Genomic DNA, 19,089 nt, shown 5'->3' with positions numbered 1-19,089 from the left:
AGGAAAATGGATGGATGGATAAATTAAATTAAATTAAAATATATGTATAAAATTATACAAAAAAAAATATAAAAATTACATTAGGAAAGCAGGAAGTGAACAAATGTAACAATTGATGTTTGCTAAATACAAGGATGAAGAATCTTGAACCAGTCATGATGTACTATATATATCACTATATTGACACTTACTATGGTACCCATTATGGCATTGGATGGTGATATCACCTCGTACTTTGGTACGTGACAAAAATGAAATTATTAAAAAAAAAACTTCAACTATATTAGGAAAGCAGGAAGTGAACAAATGTAACAGTTACTGATTGTAAAAGTACCAGATGGAGGGGGTAGGATTTAATAAGCTTTGCTTCTTCCTACTCCTTTTGGACATGTGGAACTGTGAACTGATTATGTGATGCATTCAATTGTAATCTGATGCATGTTCAAATGAAATAAAAGCATTACCATTACCTTCAGAGATGACTTGAGGTGGCCAACCCCAATGAGTAGGCGGTTCAGTGAGGCCTTCTGGGTCCCATTTTCTATGGCGACTATGTATGTACATAGTTTTCACCCAGTAATCCGTTCCCGTTTGGAACAGACTATTTACTGGTATTACACTGTGTCGACGTGATTTTTATTCGCCTGATGATACTTGAAATTTACCCTAATTTAAAATTGATTTGGCAAAAAAATTTGTCTGAAAGCACACTTAACGTGCACTACATATTCCCAATTGTACAAAATAATCATTCATGTAAATCCTGCCTTTTTGAACCTAGCTAATCTAATGCAGCACAAAGAGACAGAAATCTATTTAGTCTCCAATAAAGTCAACATACATTTGTGGACTGTTGGAGAATGAGAAGCAATAAACCACAGAGGGAGACAGTGTCAACTCAACACACAAACAGAATGGAGGTAAGATACAAATACAGATGTAAATTGAAGATACATCTCTTGGTCACATGTTTCGTTCTATTGAATCCCCCCCTTTTTGTTCAGAAAATGAGTTCCATTCTTGAAGAACGGCCTTCGTAATGGTATTTTCACATCTTCATCTGATGCAGGAAAAATATTCAATTTCAGACACATGTGACCGTAGAGTGTGTCTGCCAAGTAATGAAGAGGTATTAACTCCAACCATGCCGCCTTTCAGTTCTCGTTCACAGGAGCAAAGTAGTTTGATGAAATGGAAAGAGAGAGAAGAGAGATACAACGCGAGGTGGCGGAGCAGCTTGATGTTCATTCCCAAGGTCACAGGCTGATATTCATCCAAAATGTCCAAACGACCTCTGTCATTCCAATATTTACCGCGCTAATTGTGTTTATTCTTCGGCGGATGTTTGGAAAGAGTGACTCTGATCATTGTGCGTGAAGCCTGTTTAAACTATGACACATTTCAAGGCATCAAATGCGCACTGAATAAACTCGAATAAATTCACAAATAAAAATAAAAATCAAGCACACAGGGCTCACAGCTAGGAGACCCAAGTTCGATTCCACACTCGGCCATTTCTGTGTGGAGTTTGCATGTTCTACCCGTGCATGCGCGGGTTTTCTCCGGGTACTCCGGTTTCCTCCCACATTCCAAAAACATGCTAGGTTAATTAGCGACTCCAAATTGTCCATAGGTATGAATGTGAGTGTGAATGGTTGTTTGTCTATATTGTCCAGGGTGTACCCCGCTTCTCGCCCCAACACAGCTAGGATAGGCTCCAGCACCATCGTTAGGATAAGCGGTAGAAAATGAATTAATGTGTCTATCTATTTGAATTAATATATCAAATTCACCAAGCTCCCAATCTAATTCCACATATGTGAATGGTTGTTTGTCTATATGTGCCATGTGATTGGCTGGCCACCAATCCAGGGTGTATCTTGCCTCTTGCCCAAAGACAGCTGGGATAGGCTCCAGCACCCCGCCCCCGCGACCCTCGTGAGGATAAGCGGTAGAAAATGAATGAATGAATGAAATTCACCAAGCTCCCAATCTAATTCCACATATGCAAATGGTGGTTTGTCCATATGTGCCCTGTGATTGGCTGGCCACCAGTCCAGGGTGTACCTTGCCTCTCGCCCGAAGGCAGCTGGGATAGGCTCCAGCGCCCCCCCCCCCCCCCCGCGACCCTCGTGAGGATAAGCGGTAGAAAATGAATGAATGAATGAAATTCACCAAGCTCCCAATCTAATTCCACATATGCAAATGGTGGTTTGTCCATATGTGCCCTGTGATTGGCTGGCCACTAGTCCATGTTGTATCTCACCTCTCGCCCGAAGACAGCTGGGATAGGCTCCAGCACCCCCCAACCCCCCGCGACCCTCGTGAGAATAAGCGGTAGAAAATGAATGCATGAATGAAATTCACCAAGCTCCCAATCTAATTCCACATATGCAAATGGTGGTTTGTCCATATGTGCCCTGTGATTGGCTGGCCACTAGTCCATGTTGTATCTCACCTCTCGCCCGAAGACAGCTGGGATAGGCTCCAGCACCCCCCCCCCTGCGACCCTTGTGAGGATAATAGGTGGAAAATGAATGAATGAATGAAAATCAAATGACCATATTTACATCCCTATAAGTCAAATTATGAAGTCAATACCGCGACACTGAATGTATGCACTCAAAGAATGACTACCCTGTGACCACTTCAGGTGTTTGTAAATGGCAGAACACAAATTACTGTAATTTGTTTGAATATAAAAAACATGCAATTCCTTCACGTGGCGCCTGCATTGTCATCACAGCCCTGCAGAAACTCTTATTCGGTGTCCCCATGTAGTAAATATATACGATAGAAAAGGAGAAATGTCGAATTTTAAAATATGCGTTCTAGCATTGTTATGTGCAACATCGGAATTTACATACCCTACTTGGCTGAGACATTGCTTATGATAGCTATCTTCCTGCTAGACTATAAATAATGCATTGTATTCTTGCAACACTTGGCAGCGCCATAAATCAGACAGGGCGGACGACACCATTGCTCTCTCGTCCTCACATAGGAATAAAAAAATAAATAAATTCAAGGCTAAAGGTTTCACAAATAATCTGGATCATGCGTTTTTTAGAGTTCACACTTGCTGTTGGAATTTGGGCAAAACGTATGATTTGGGCAGGTATGATTCTGGAGGGTTACGGGAACGAGACGTTCTCTCCGTTGCAGTTGTATCAAAATGCGTGTGATCAGGTGACAGGTTGCGACTGCAGATGTGTTACCTGTGTGAGCGCTTTGATTGGCAGCTTTGTGTCTCCAAGGAGTTTGAATAATGTCATTCCGGTTGGTGCAGTCACTTGTGTCAGTTCTCCGAGAATTGTTGCAACAGTGAACTATTAGATGTTGTCATTGTTTGTGCAAATGCCGCCAATGAGCCATCACTCCAATAAAGATTGATGATTTTAAAAATAACTTTGATTGACAGTACGATTATATAGTTTATCTTTTTGGTCTAAAAACAAAACTCTTTCCCTCAAGGCAACTTATGATTGTGCCTTAGTAGGAATCCAAGGCAAAAGCAAACATAAGTTTCCTTATTTTCAAATAAAAATATTATTATTATTATTATTGTTATAATGTTATTATTGTGCATATCGAGAGATAATTTAAAGGAGACCGATTATACTCATTTCCACCTTTTGTATTGAGTTGCAGTCTCTTATAGAGCAGCTACTCGCACAGAAAACTTTCTAGATCCTCCAGAATCTGCACCTATTCCAGCTGCATTTTGTTTGATTTGTGCATTCCCAATGCACAGTGCTTCTTAACTATGAACCATATAAGGAAGTCTGCCCTCTGTGACATCACAAAGGGTCAGTTTTACCACACCTTTTAAAACCGAGTGTTTTGAGCCATCCAAAACTTCTATCATGCTCACTTTCTAACAAACTTTGGCATCGTTTAACACGAGAATACAACATTCTAATTACATTTATAGGTCAGAAAAGTAGAAAAAGCATAATGGGACCCCTTTAAACGTGCAATAAAGGCCTGTTGTTCTGGCGATCAGGTCTGGTGCCTGTCTCACCAAACAATTACTGACACTTAGTGACCGAATTATTTATATACATTTAATTAATACTGTACATTAATGACTTATATTTGTACTGTCGTCTCCTATAGAGCAGCTACACACAATAACCCGAACAGAAAACTTTCTAGATCCTCCGGAATCTGCACCTATTCCAGCTACATTTCTGTTGATTTGTGCATGTCAAGAGGCGGCCCACTCCGGCTGTGATTGGTCACACGCCCAAAGTGCTTCTTAACTATGAGCCATATAAGGAAGTCTGCCCCTCTGTGACATCACAAAGGGGCAGTTTTACCACACCTTTTAAAACCGAGTGTTTTGAGCCATCCAAAACATCTATCATGCTCACTTTCTAACAAACTTTGGCATCGTTTAACACGAGAATACAACATTCTAATTACATTTATAGGTCAGAAAAGTAGAAAAAGCATAAAAGGACCCCTTTAAACGTGCAATAAAGGCCTGTTGTTCCGGCGATCAGGTCTGGTGCCTGTCTCACCAAACAATTACTGACACTTAGTGACCGAATTATTTATATAAATTTAATTAATACTGTACATTAATGACTTATATTTGTACTGTCGTCTCCTATAGAGCAGCTACACACAATAACCCGAACAGAAAACTTTCTAGATCCTCCAGAATCTGCACCTGTTCCAGCTGCGTTTCCTTTGATTTGTCCATTTCGTCAGTTCATTTCGACATTCTTAAGGTTTCCTTTTCCTCATTATGCAGGACGGCTGTGTTTTTCTAACACAAGCTGACCCCTCCACCAACATATGTGACTAGCCAATGAAATTGTGTCAGTCATCATTAAGATATAATTGGTCTGAGCTATGTTCGTTAGAAGAGGAGCTGGTACATTTCAGTGTCTAGAATTTGAATGGCTAACAGAAGCCACAGAAGACAGAACCTTATTTGTTTGGACTTTAATATGCATTTGGAATACTGTGAGGCATCGGAAGCTGACTTTCATTCCTGTTTATGTTTGCAACTACTCTTAAAATTTGTGTTTATGTTTATGCTTGTTGTTATAATTGTATCCTGGAATGCTGTATATGAGTCAAATTTCAGCGGAATAAACATTCCCGCTATGTATAACACACCTTTGTACGCAACGAGAGGATGGTGTAAAAAACTGACTTCATCATGAAATTAGTAGGACTCAACGACAAGGGGGTAATATTTTAATTTTTATGTTCAAGTGATAAGATCATACATGTGTGCCTTAGATTTTAAGGTCCTGGGTTATAAACATAATATAGAATGTGATCAATCCCGTCATTGTTTACAGCCGTCATCCATTTGCTTGATTAAAAGGTTGACGCAGTTCCTAAATTGCTACATTTTTCATGGTTAAAATAATTCCCATTTGTCATGTTATCCGAGTGACATATGAGTAACTGCCCTCTGTTATCTGTCACTCTCGCTTGATTGGCAGGTCGCATTTTGGAGCTGAGCCACGGAAGTGTCACCTCGGCGGGCGCCCGGGGGCCAAGTTGTGTTGATATGATTTATGTAGGCTGATGATTGTGTCAGTTACACTGCAAATTGACTGTCACCCCTTCCTGTAAACCAGTGCCCTTCAAGAACGTCTCCCCAATGCCAAAAAGCTGGAGGCAGCACCATTTTTTTTTTAAAGGAAGTCGGAGTTTGCAAAAAAAAAAGACAACATTTGCAGTAGTTGCAAAAACAACAGTACTCGAAGCTCGTATATTTTGACTTTGACAATGTAGGTCAGCGAATCATTGAAGAAGGAGAAGTGGGAATAGGAAGTTGGATCCCACTGCTTCATCACTGTGAAATCAGGAGGATTGAAGAGGGCTCATCTTCGGGGAGCGCAATTGAGTATTCATATTTGCAACCTGGAGAGGAAAGAAAAAAAGTGTAAAAACACAAGGAAAAGTTGATGTGGCTGACATTCCGCCGCAGACTGCCGAGATGAACCGTGTCAAAAAGGTGAGAAGCACAGAATTGTTAAGAGACTTACATATGTATGGGGGGGTACACAAACAAAAGTATTGGTTTTACCGAATGAATAAGCAATGCAGGAAATAACACTGAATGCCGACACTCAGTTTCACTTTGGTTAGGATCGGTTTTGGCTGTGTGGACTGCATTTAGAGGTGAAAACAACATGAAAATCCGAAATCCGAGAATCCGATACGAGATGCAAAATCAATCAAAGGCATTGCACAATTATTCGTAGTCTCCACTGCAAAACATTTGGAATGTCCTGAAAAGGAAATAAACCACTGGAAGAGACGTGGAATAACTATTGGTGGCATCAGCAAGAACCTGCAGAAGGCAAGAGTGAAGGAATCACTAGCGACTTCACAGAAGACTTCATTACCAAAAGATGCTAACCACCCATTAAGCAAGAAGATTGGGAAGGTCAGGGTGGAATTTACCAAATTTGTGAGACCGAAACACACAGGCTGCTTTGTTTCGGCAATGGATTTCGCGGAATGATAGGGAACCAAACTGTTTATTGTGGAAAAAACTATTTTTTTGCCTCTGAGTTCGAGGGCAAGAGGCGGGGTACACCCTGGACTGGTTGCCAGCCAATCACAGGGCACATATAGACAAACAACCATTCACACTCACATTCATAGTGACCAATTAACCTAGCATGTTTTTTGGAATGCGGGAGGAAACCGGAGTACCCGGAGAAAACCCACACATGCACGGGGAGAACATGCAAACTCCACACAGAGATAGCCGAGGGTGGAATTGAACCCTGGTCTCCTAGCTGTGAGGTCTGCGCGCTAACCACTCGACCGCCGTGCCGCCTATATCAATATAGTTTAACATATTTTAAAATGTTTACTCATACTGACTGAACCAAGGATACAATGGGATACATTGATGTGGAATGAGATCGGGAGCTTGGTGAATTTGATATATTAATTCAGCCTATGCAACCTCACAGGTATGTTCTTTAGGTGATTGCCTTTAAGTGTCATCGTCGAACACCTATTCAAGCTGTTGTTCGGAGTGAAGGAATAACCTTTCCAGATTTAAATGTCCTAAAATTGGGATTGACTTTTGCGGAACACATTCAGTCATTTTTCTACCGCTTATCCTAACGAGGGTGCTGGAGCCTATCCCAGCTGTCTTGGGGCGAAAGGCGGGATACACCCTGGACTGGTCGCCAGCCAATCACAGGGCACAAATAGACAAACAACCATTCACACTCACATTCATACCTATGGACAATTTGGAGGCGCTAATTAACCTAGCATGTTTTTGGAATGTGGGAGAACCCGGAAAACCCATGCATGAACGATGAGAACATGGAAACTCCACACAGAGATGACCGAGGGTGGAATTGAATTTGTGTCTCCTAGCTGTGAGGCCTGTGGGCTAACCACTCGACCACCATGCAGCCTGTGAAACACATTTCTAAAGACAAAAAAACTTTTCCCGAGTTTCTGGGAAATGTCCTTTAATGTTGACGGGATTAAAATCTATGCTTTGACTCTCAAGACTTTCTATGCACAGTTTAATTAAATGTAAAGTTTTTATGCGCCGCAAAGACGTTGTTCAATGCCAACTCTCCATGCGCCGCTGAGCTGTCAAGCTGGACGACACCAGGGACCCGAAGCAGTAATGAAAGAGTCAAGATGCAGGTGTGACAGAGCCCAGTGGGAGTGACAAAATACATAGTGAAGCGCTACTGTCATTCTGCTTCCTGGGGGGGGAAAAAAAAAAAAATACAGTATCTATAATAAGACATACTGTAGGTTGCTGGGAAACATCTTATTTACATTGTCATACGCGACATGAATTCAGTATGAAATCAGCACAAAAAAAGCCACTTGACGCTCAGTTCTCTAATGAGGAATAAGTGAAGTATGATAATGTACAGTATATAAGCTTTAAGTCAGTTTGATTCGTTTTTTTCTTTGACATACCATTAAAATCAATGTTTTAAATAATAAATCCATTTTTGAAATTTATGAAGATTTGTACTCTGTTCAGTCCTTACAGCGAACTCATAATTAACGTTTGGGTAGATAGCCCGTTTACATTTTGATGATTGCAATTCTCACACAGAATAATAAATTAGAAAGGCTTTGAGGACTATTTAAAAATTTGTGTTACCCCTCAAAGATACAGCAATAATTTGCCAGACTAACTGGAAAAAATTGATATTGCAATATAGGACAAAAATCCTGACATTTCTGGACTGATTAATGTTACGTGCTGTATAGGTCCGGTCCATTGGGAGTGACCAGGATGGATAGGATCAAGGAACAAGTACATCAGAGGAACATTACATTTTAGAGACCTTGGAGATAAAGTCAGAGAGACCGGACTGAGATGGTTCGGATATGTCCAGAGAATAGATGGAGGACATGAGGGTAGTTCCAGAAGACAAGGTTGGATGGAGGAGATTGATTTGCTGAAGGGAAAAGCCTGAAGAAAAAAGAAAAGACAGGAAGCAGAACTGGAGGTAGCAGAGATGAGGAACCTGAGGTTTTCATTGAGAGTGGGACAACAATCCTGAAATTTCTAGTTAATGTTACGTGCTGTATAGATCTGGTCCATTGGGAATGACCAGGATGGATAGGATCAAGGAACAAGTACATCAGAGGAACATTACATGTTAGAGACCTTGGAGATAAAGTCAGAGAGACCAGACTGAGATGGTTTGGATATGTCCAGAGAAGAAATGGAGGACATGAGGGTAGTTGGTGTGAGAGAGACAGATGCAGAAGACAAGGTTGGATGGAGGTGATTGATTTGCTGAAGGGAAAAGCCTGAAGAAAAAAGAAAAGACAGGAAGCAGAACTGGAGGTAGCAGAGATGAGGATGCTGATGTTTTCATTGCGACTGGGACAACAATCCTGAAATTTCTGGTTAATGTTACGTGCTGTATAGATCCGGTCCATTGGGAGTGACCAGGATGGATAGGATCAAGGAACAACTACATCAGAGGAACATTACATGTTAGAGACCTTGGAGATAAAGTCAGAGAGACCAGACTGAGATGGTTTGGATATGTCCAGAGAAGAAATGGAGGACATGAGGGTAGTTGGTGTGAGAGAGACAGATGCAGAAGACAAGGTTGGATGGAGGTGATTGATTTGCTGAAGGGAAAAGCCTGAAGAAAAAAGAAAAGACAGGAAGCAGAACTGGAGGTAGCAGAGATGAGGATGCTGAGGTTTTCATTGCGACTGGGACAACAATCCTGAAATTTCTAGTTAATGTTACGTGCTGTATAGATCTGGTCCATTGGGAATGACCAGGATGGATAGGATCAAGGAACAAGTACATCAGAGGAACATTACATGTTAGAGACCTTGGAGATAAAGTCAGAGAGACCAGACTGAGATGGTTTGGATATGTCCAGAGAAGAAATGGAGGACATGAGGGTAGTTGGTGTGAGAGAGACAGATGCAGAAGACAAGGTTGGATGGAGGTGATTGATTTGCTGAAGGGAAAAGCCTGAAGAAAAAAGAAAAGACAGGAAGCAGAACTGGAGGTAGTAGAGATGAGGATGCTGAGGTTTTCATTGAGATTGGCACAACAATCCTGAAATTTCTAGTTAATGTTGCGTGCTGTATAGATCCGGTCCATCGGGAGTGACCAGGATGGATAGGATCAGGAACAAAGTACATCAGAGGGACTTTACATGTTTGTCCAGGAAGTCAAATAGAACCTCTGGACAAATGACCGGAAAATAATATCAATGTGTTTTATCTTCTGTGTTATTATTTTTAGTTTACTGAGGAAAAGAAAGGAAGCAGAACTGCAGGTAGCAGAGATGAAGATACTGAGTTTCTCATTGGGAGTGACCAGGATGGATAGGATCATGGTTCGAACCAGTTTCATGTCCAGAGGAGATATAGTGAATATATTAGTAGAAGGATGCCGCGTTTAGAGCTACCAAGTAGGAGGCATAGAGGAAAGACCAAAGAGGAGGTTTATGGATGTAGTGAAGGAGGACACGAGGGTAGTTGGTTTGAGAGAGACGCAGATGCAGAATACAAGGTTGGATGGAGGAGATTGATTTTCTGTGGCGACCCCCTCAGTTGTAAGGGATTTCTTAGTCTCTCCAATGTAGAGATAATTGCACTCCTGGTTGCTTATGCGTCTGGTTTTTTAGAGAAACTCACAAGGATCATCTCTGGACTTGTATTTCAATCCCCCCAATAGTTGGTTCACCCAAAAGACAAACCCAGCAATGTGTTTCATACAGTTTATTAAGGACCTCTATATCGGAGAGACCAAACCAACCAACTAAACTTGAGTTTAAATCAGTTTCCCTGATTCAACCTTAGTAGATTACCATAACAAAACATCAAGAATGGTTCAATAAATGTACTAATGCGTGATCCCCAAGTAGGAGGCGTAGAGGAAAGACCAAAGAGAAGGTTTATGGATGGAGATTGATTTGCTGTGGCGACCCCTGAAGGAGAAAACCGAAAGACAAAGAAGAAGCTGTGTAGGTCCGGACCTCAGATGCAGAGGCGAGGCTGAAAAACAGTTGTCTCTTTAATTAGAGTCACACAATGTGTAACAAAGCCAACAAATGAGCTGGCAAAAGGCACCATCAAAACATAAAACAACAACAGAAAGCAGAGGCTCGATGCCAGGAAAATACTAGACATACTACTAGAACTACTACTACTAGAACTATTAGTCTTTTAGACTTCCTGAGCTAAGATCCGGTCCTGAAAGACATGCAGCAGCAACGTTACTGTCACACGAATTCAGTGTATCAGGATAGCAGACTTGCAAGACAAATGATTCCTCAGCGGGAGATGTCGCACCCGCGGCTCGCAGAGTCAAGAGCAGTTCATCACTTCACATTTTGTGTCACGTCTTTATCCCACTGCTACTGAAATCTCGCCGCAACCTCATTGTCTTCCCGCAAAACACAATATAGCGGCCTGTTTTGTCACAGCAAAAGATAAGGTTGCGTATATTTGTGAATGCAAATTATTACTATTACAGTTGGGTCATCTGTAGTTTAAAACTATACAGGAATCGTGAGATATGATGGATTAATACCCAATACGAGCGCAGCATAATTAACATTATCTTGATAATGGAAAATGACTACTTGCGTTATTATCATCCATCCCAGAAAGCCATGTTAAAGGGGATTGTGTTCATTTTCTGCCCTTTGTATTGAGTTGTGGATTCCTATAGAGCAGCTACACACAATAACCTTTCTAGATCTTCCAGAATCTGAAATTTAATAATTAGAGATTCCTTTAATGTATTGAAATGATACTCATTGAATAATATTTTTTCCACAAAAAAAGAAAAAAAAGAATTAATTAAGACATGCTATGTGTAAGACAGGTTAGTCTTGGTCTTGACACATTCCCAATTAAATAATGCTGGCGATGATGTAATTTGGAAAGATGCAGATTTCTATGTGGCACAAACATCCACACAAGAACAAAGTTAAACTATGCTATGTGTAAGACAGGTTAGTCTTAGTCTTGACACATTCCCAATTTAAAAATACTAGTGATGATACGATTTGGAAAGATGCACACTTCTATGTGGCACAAACATCCGCACAAGAACAAAGTTAAACTATGCTATGTGTAAGACAGGATAGTCTAAGTCTTGACACATTCCCAATTAAATAATGCTGGTGATGATACAATTTGAAAAGATGCAGATTTCTATGTGGCACAAACATCCACACAAGAACAAAGTTAAACTATGCTATGTGTAAGACAGGTTAGTCTTAGTCTTGACACATTCCCAATTAAATAATGCTGGTGATGATACAATTTGGAAAGATGCAGATTTCTATGTGGCACAAACATCCGCACAAGAACAAAGTTAAAATATGCTATGTGTAAGACAGATTAGTCTTCGTCTTGACATATTACCAATTTAAAAATGCTGGTGATGATACGATTTGGAAAGATGCACACTTCTATGTGGCACAAACATCTGCACAAGAAATAACAGTTAATAAAACGGACATGCAAAAATCCGAGCTAATATAAGGACATCATATATTTTATACGGACACATGCCGGGGCCTCGAAGTGCTTCTATTCCCAACAGGCTCACTTGAGCATCTGCAAAGCAGAAACACTGTTGATGTACACACACACATGCACGCCCCCGCACTCCCTGCCCCCTTCTAAACTGGAGTGAAACTCGACGGCCAGACATTGGATCTCATCAGAGGCGGTTGCCTAGTTACGAGTGGCAGGTTCCTCGTAGAGGAACTGTGTTAAGCGCTGATGGAAAGGTCACCACCAGGGTCCTGCCAAGTATTTTATCAAACCGCACAGCTGTGTGGATGGTGAGCTTTCGGGAGAGTGTGTCATAGAGGGGTTATTGCGGCGTCTGAGCCTTTTCCAATTCACACACACACACACACACACACACACATACACACATATACACAAAACACTGACTATATATACATGGATTTGCTCTTGTCTCAAATAATTCACATTCTCTCCTTGGTTTAATATATTTGGGAGAGAACTACCTTTTAAAAGTTGAAAAACATCAGAGAAAGGTGTGTGTGGTGGGGGGGGGTGGGGGGGTGGGGGGGGGGTTAGAAGAGTTATCAGGGTAGCAGCCCAGTCGAGCATGATTGCGTCAAGACTAAATCCCTCCAGGTCTGGAGTTTTAAGATCTAAGTTCTCCTTCATTGTCTGATTGAAGCAAGCCTCTGTGGTTTAGAAGAGAGAAGCAATGAAAGACTTAAGTGAAAAAAAAAAAAAAAAAAAAAAAAAAAAGCCTGTGGGTTTTGATGCCAGCTGTTAAACCGCCGACAAGAAAAAAACAAAAAAGATACTTTTTGACAAGCCTTTATCTTCTAATCAACACAAAAGTTGTGCGATTGTGCTGCGTGATGTGATGCCAGTCGGATTATCTGTCTCAAACGTATGAATTATTACACAAGTGACACACTTGTAGGTTAAATAAAAGGCAAATAAAGTAAAGAAACAAAAAAAATGTTTTTATTTTCAAAAAGTACATACAATACCATTCTGTTTTATTATGTTGTAAAAATTGGATCTATTAATGTCCACACACTAATTTTAGTTTCAATGCAGATCCAGTAGCTGTGAAGTTGGTAACCCATAAAAAGATGGTGTTTTGGATCTGGTACGGGATCATGTCTACAAACGGAACGCTCGTAGTGTTGCAGTTACAGATTCCTTTGTTTCGATAAACGTTTCCACAATAAAAGCGCCATGCTCACCGGTCCAATTCATGAAAGAAACTGAAAAAGAAACCAAAAACAATGGCATTATATGTACTTTTCGAAAATAACATTTTTGTTTCTTTACTTTATTTGCCTTTTATTTAACCTACAAATGTGTTGCCTGACCCTGAATATAGTATAGATATAGATATAGATATAGTCACTGGATGCATTACACAAATACACTATATATGATTGTGTCCTTTGTTTTTTTCGTAATTTGGTTACACTGTAAATCACCCCACTACATGAATATACTTAAGGGTTTAAACCAGTGGTCTCAAACTCAATTTACCTGGGGGCCACTTAGCTAAAAAAAAAAAAAACGTATTTATTAAAAACAGCAAAAAAAAAACAAAAAACTGTCTGCTATACCCTACACTTTTTCAGTACTTTTGGTTCCGGATTTCCACAAAAATTCTACTGTTGTCAAATATCAAAATTTTTATTTACTACACAAATAAGATGAAAAAAAAAATTAAAAATAAAGAAAATAAATCAATCAATCAGTAATAAATAAATAAAATAATAATAAAACAGCAAATAAGAAAAACCTAAGAAACCACAGATGGTTCGTGGGTAGAGAAATTATTTTTTTCAGATTCAAATTTGACCTTTAACATGAACATTAACAAAACTTTTTACCCAATTAGCAAGTTAGCATTGTTATATCTGGGAGCAGCATCAATTGTATCCGGTGTGCACACAGCTTTAAGCTGTCATTTCTGGGTCCATGACACCATACAGCATCCATATCGCTAACATTAAAACTTTCATATCAAGGTTGGGGCCTCAAACTAGCGTCCCGCGTGCCGAATTTGGCCCGCGGGCCGCAGGTTTGAGACTATTGGTCTCAAGACAGTGCCACTGAGGAAAAGACAGGAAGCAGAACTGCAGGTAGCAGAGACGAGGGTGCTGAGGTTCACATTGAGAGTGACCGGGATGGATAGGATCAGGAACGAATACATCACAGGGCTTTGGAGATAAAGTGGGGGTCTCAAACTAGCGTCCTGGGAGCCGCAGGTTTCAGACCCCTTAGTTTAAAATACAAAAATACATCAATAAATGACGCTGATGTCTTTGTATTCTCTCTGCTATGATTTAAAATACTGTACGCTATTTTTTTGGAAACAATACATCGTCGATCGTCGATACTAGCCTTGTATCGCAAATCTGCAGTAATGTTTCTGCAGTAGCGCTTTGCATTCATATTAACAGTTGCAATAAGTACTTGATTCACATGAGTCGCAGAACCCAAGTACAGAAACTCACAGGAATCTGGTACTCAATTCACTCAAACCACTTGTCACAGAGCGCGGGAATCCGCGTATTAAGTCACATGACTCATCGGTCACCGGTACAAATACTTATAAATGCGTAACAAGTTGTGAATTGGAGACTGGAGTCAAGCGATTCACCCGTCATAAGTTCCATCACCTCATTTAATCACGTCCTAACATTTGACCCGGGTCCCTGTGTCAAGTCAGTCGGCAGTACCAAGGGTGTTACCCGAGTCCCACTTCAGTAGATAAAAACCTCCTTGAATACTTCCGCGTCTCCATTCCTACGGGGGCTGATCGCGCTCTCGGTTAAGTATTTTGCTCTCTTTGCATCGGCTGCATGTTTTCTAAATATGGTGCATGATTTGCATTTTTTTTTTTTTTTTTGATCCTCTGAGGCTCGAACCTAAACGCTTCTGCAGCTGCGATATGCTGTAAAAAAAAAAAAAAGGCAGGCAGTACCTCATGTGACAAAGAAAAGAACATACATTTTGACAGAAACATTTTTCAGGCACTCTTGTAACCAGTAGCAGACATGACTCCAGGATGCGGGGAGAGAGAGAGAGGGGGGGGGGGGTTGTTGTGAATTGCTAATATCCCAACTCACGCTGCATCCCATCTGCCTGTTCCTGTGATGTTCGGTTTGGATGGTGGGTTCTCGCTGTAGGCCTGCAGAATATCACAGACGCCAAAGCACACGGACGGGGTGGGACAAAGTTTTATATAGCTTGTGGTCTGGTGGCTTCATGTGTTGGATGTATTGGTTGAAGGAAAATTAATCACAATGAATGAAAATATGAGCTGAAAATCTCATATTACAAATATGCAACATAAGGTGGTCAGAAATATTTCAATATTGAACAAAGCAAAATTTGTTCTCAATTAGAAATCACTCCACTTATTGCTCTCTGGTTCTACCATATCTTACTTATTGTGTGGAAATATGGGCTAATAACTATAAAAGCAATCTTCACTCACTAAATGTACTGCAAAAAAAAGGCCAGTAAGGATAATTCATAATACCGCCGACAGAAAACATATTAACTTGTTATTTCTAAAATCACAAATACTTCAACTTGCTGATATAGTTCATCTTCAAACCGCTAAAATAATGCATAAGGCTAAAAAATAACCAATTAGCTAAAAATGTCATCCAATACAAGAGAGGAGAAATATGATCACAGGGAAGAACTACATTTGAAACACTTATATGCTAGGACTACGTTAGCGTTAGCATAGCATTTCAGTATGTGGAATCAAACTATGGAATGGATTGAGTAAGGAAATCAAACAATGCACAACGATGAGCCAATTCAAGAAACAATACAAGCAGTTGATGTTGACAGGTTAGTCTTAGTCTTGATCGATAGTTGATGAAACTTATAAAAATTATACAAAAAAATAAAAAATTATAAAAATTACATGAGGAAAGCAGGAAGTGAACAAATGTAACAGTTGATGTTTGCTGAATACAAGGATGAAGAGTCTTGAACCAGTCATGATGTGCTATATATATCACTATATTGACACTTACTATGGTACCCATTATGGCATTGGATGCTCATATCACCTTGTACTTTGGTACGTAATTTAATTTAATTTAATTTAATTTAATTTAATTTAATTTAATTTAATTTAATTTAATTTAATTTAATTTAATTTAATTTAATTTAATTTAATTTAATTTAATTTAATTTAATTTAATTTAAATTATGAAAGCAGGAAGTGAACAAATTTGACACTTACTATAGTACCCATTATGGCATTGGATGCTCATATCACCTCGTACTTCGGTACGTAATTTAATTTACTTTAATTTAATTTAATTTAATTTAATTTAATTTAATTTAATTTAATTTAATTTAATTTAATTTAATTTAATTTAATTTAATTTAATTTATGAAAGCAGGAAGTGACCAAATTTGACAGTTATTATGGTACCCATTATGTTATGTCATTGGTCATATCACTTCATACTTCGGTACGGGACAAAAAAATTACAAAATTAAAAAATTTTAAGAAAAAAAAAACTTCAACCATATTCGGAAAGCAGGAAGTGAACAAATGTAACAGTTACTGATTATAAAAGTACCAGATGGAGGGGTAGGATTTAATAAGCTTTGCTTCTTCCTACTCCTTTTTGGACATGTGGAACTGTGAACTGATTATGTGATGCATTCAATTGTAATCTGACGCATGTTCAAATGAAATAAAAACCATTAGCATTACAATATCACAGGCAACAGATTAAAGGTAGAAGTCGACTGAAGTCCTACAACAGGTAGTCCATCATCAAATCCCTTCCAGCTGTATTAACAGCAGCACAGTTGAGTAACTACGATGAGCAAAGCACTTCCGAGTGCTGATTGTTCGTCGATCTATGAAGCCCCACGGGAGACTTCCTTCTCCCTCAGGAGAAAGGACAGCATTTAGGAAACGAACAGCGTTTTTCCTTCTTAAAAAAAAAAAAAAAAAGTTAAAATCCAAAAAAATAAACTACACCTGTGTTTTCCGAATCGGAATGAGCCGAGGGAAGGAGAGCTTTAGCACAGAATGTTAAGCATTTTCTGCAGTCCTCATCCATCATGCTCCACAAAGAGGGGGATTCTCTTAAAGTATTCATTGTAAAAACTGTCAGCTTGGCCCGCTGCACCCCGGCAGCGCTGAACAAAGACAAGAGGGTAAAACAAGAAATAGAAGAATATAAAAAAAAGTAAGAGTAGCACAGCACCAGAATGAGTAGTTCACAAACTACCAGCCTGCCTGCTAAGTTGTATCCTGTCACTTGATGCCTCCCTAAACTCGGTATTATGTCAGCGTAGCATGCAAAGTGTAGTTCGGCTGCTGTGCACTTTGGTTCACCTACTGGGAAAAGGCTCGGCTTTAATGTCTTTGGCAGGAAAGCAAAGTGACAGAGGGTGGGGGTGGGGGGGGGGTGCATGTTCTTCCTGTGCTTTTATGGCTTTTCTTCATTGGTATTCCAGAGTTCCATAGTAAAAAAAAAAAATACATATACTGTACATTTAGTTCATTCAAGACCCAAAATTTCCAGTAAGTGTGAATGTGCTTATGAATCAGTAAAAATTGTACCCCCGCCTTCCACCTTAAAGCTGATGGGATCAGATCCAGGGTTTATTTCTACTGGAAACTGGAAATTACTTGAATGTTTTGAACAATCAAAATGATTCTTAAAGCGGCACGGTGTCCGAGTGGTTAGCGCGCAGACCTCACAGCTAGGAGACCAGGGTTCAATTCCACCCTCGGCCATCTCTGTGTGGAGTTTGCATGTTCTCCCAAATGCTTCCAGAGTTTCTTGAAGCGGCACAGTGGTTTAGTGGTTGGCGCAGAGACCTCACAGCTTGGAGACCAGGGTTCAATTCCACCCTCGGCCATCTCTGTGTGGAGTTTGCATGTTCTCCCCGTGCATGCGTGGGTTTTCTCCGGGTACTCCGGTTTCCTCCCACATTCCAAAAACATGCTAGGTTAATTAGCGACTCCAAATTGTCCATAGGTATGAATGTGAGTGTGAATGGTTGTTTGTCTTATTTTTGTTGTGTGTGGAGGAGGTTGTCTGGGAAATAAATACGGAGTGACGTCTTTCTAGAGCTTCCAGAATCTGCACCTATTCCAGCTGTATTTCCTTTGATTTGTGCTTCCTGACAAAACGGTGTTTTGTTCTTCCTAACTATGAACCAGGTTGCACGGTGGTCGAGTGGCTAGCGCGCAGATCTCACAGCTAGGAGAACCTGAGTTCAATCCCACCCTCCCACTCGAGTTTGCATATTCTGCCCGTGCATGCGTGGGTTTCCTCCTCCCACATTCCAAAAACATGCTAGGTTAATTAGCGACTCCAAATTGTCCATAGGTATGAATGTGAGTGTGAATGGTTGTTTGTCTATATGTGCCCTGTGATTGGCTAGCCACCAGTCCAGGGTGTACCCCACCACTCACCTGAAGATAGCTAGGTTTGGCTCCAGCACCCCCCGCAATCCCCATGAGGATAAGTAGGAGAAAACAAATGAATGAACTATGAACCATATAAGGAATTCCACCCCTCTGTGACATCACAAAGGTGCAGTTTTACCACGCCTTTTGAAACTGAGCGTTTTGAACCATTCTAAACTTTTTTTCCAAATGCGCAAACCTCATTATGGCTTTTTGGCCATAAGACATTTTTTTATGAATGAGAAACTTGTCATGTTGTAATCTGGCACGACCTTGTGACACCCCTCTTTGACTGCATATTCCGATTATAAATTTGCTGTTTAGTTCAAAGAAGAAAACTGGAAGATGCTTATACTTTCCTTAAGGCAGGTAGAAAAAAAAAATACATCGATCAACATTATAAATAGTCTAATTTAGTTCCCAGTTTGCAGTCTGACTGACGCTTGAGGTCGTTAAAATAAAAACTAATGAAAATATCAGTAACAGCTTCAGGTGTGGAAGTCTTATGAGACGAATGATTAAAGCTATGATGAGGGCATAAGTGTCACCTGTATTGGGATTTTATATCATTTTCCACAAGGAAATATTAATTTATTGCATTTTTTAGATGAGCGAAAAAACTCTTTTGA

The sequence above is a fragment of the Doryrhamphus excisus genome, linkage group LG11 (assembly GCF_037039965.1).
Source record: "Doryrhamphus excisus strain RoL-2023G ecotype Guam linkage group LG11, RoL_Dexc_Guam_v1.1, whole genome shotgun sequence".
Lineage (NCBI taxonomy): Eukaryota > Metazoa > Chordata > Actinopteri > Syngnathiformes > Syngnathidae > Doryrhamphus > Doryrhamphus excisus.
The sequence above is the reverse complement of the archived record's forward strand: the minus strand, read 5'-3'. Positions refer to the sequence as shown.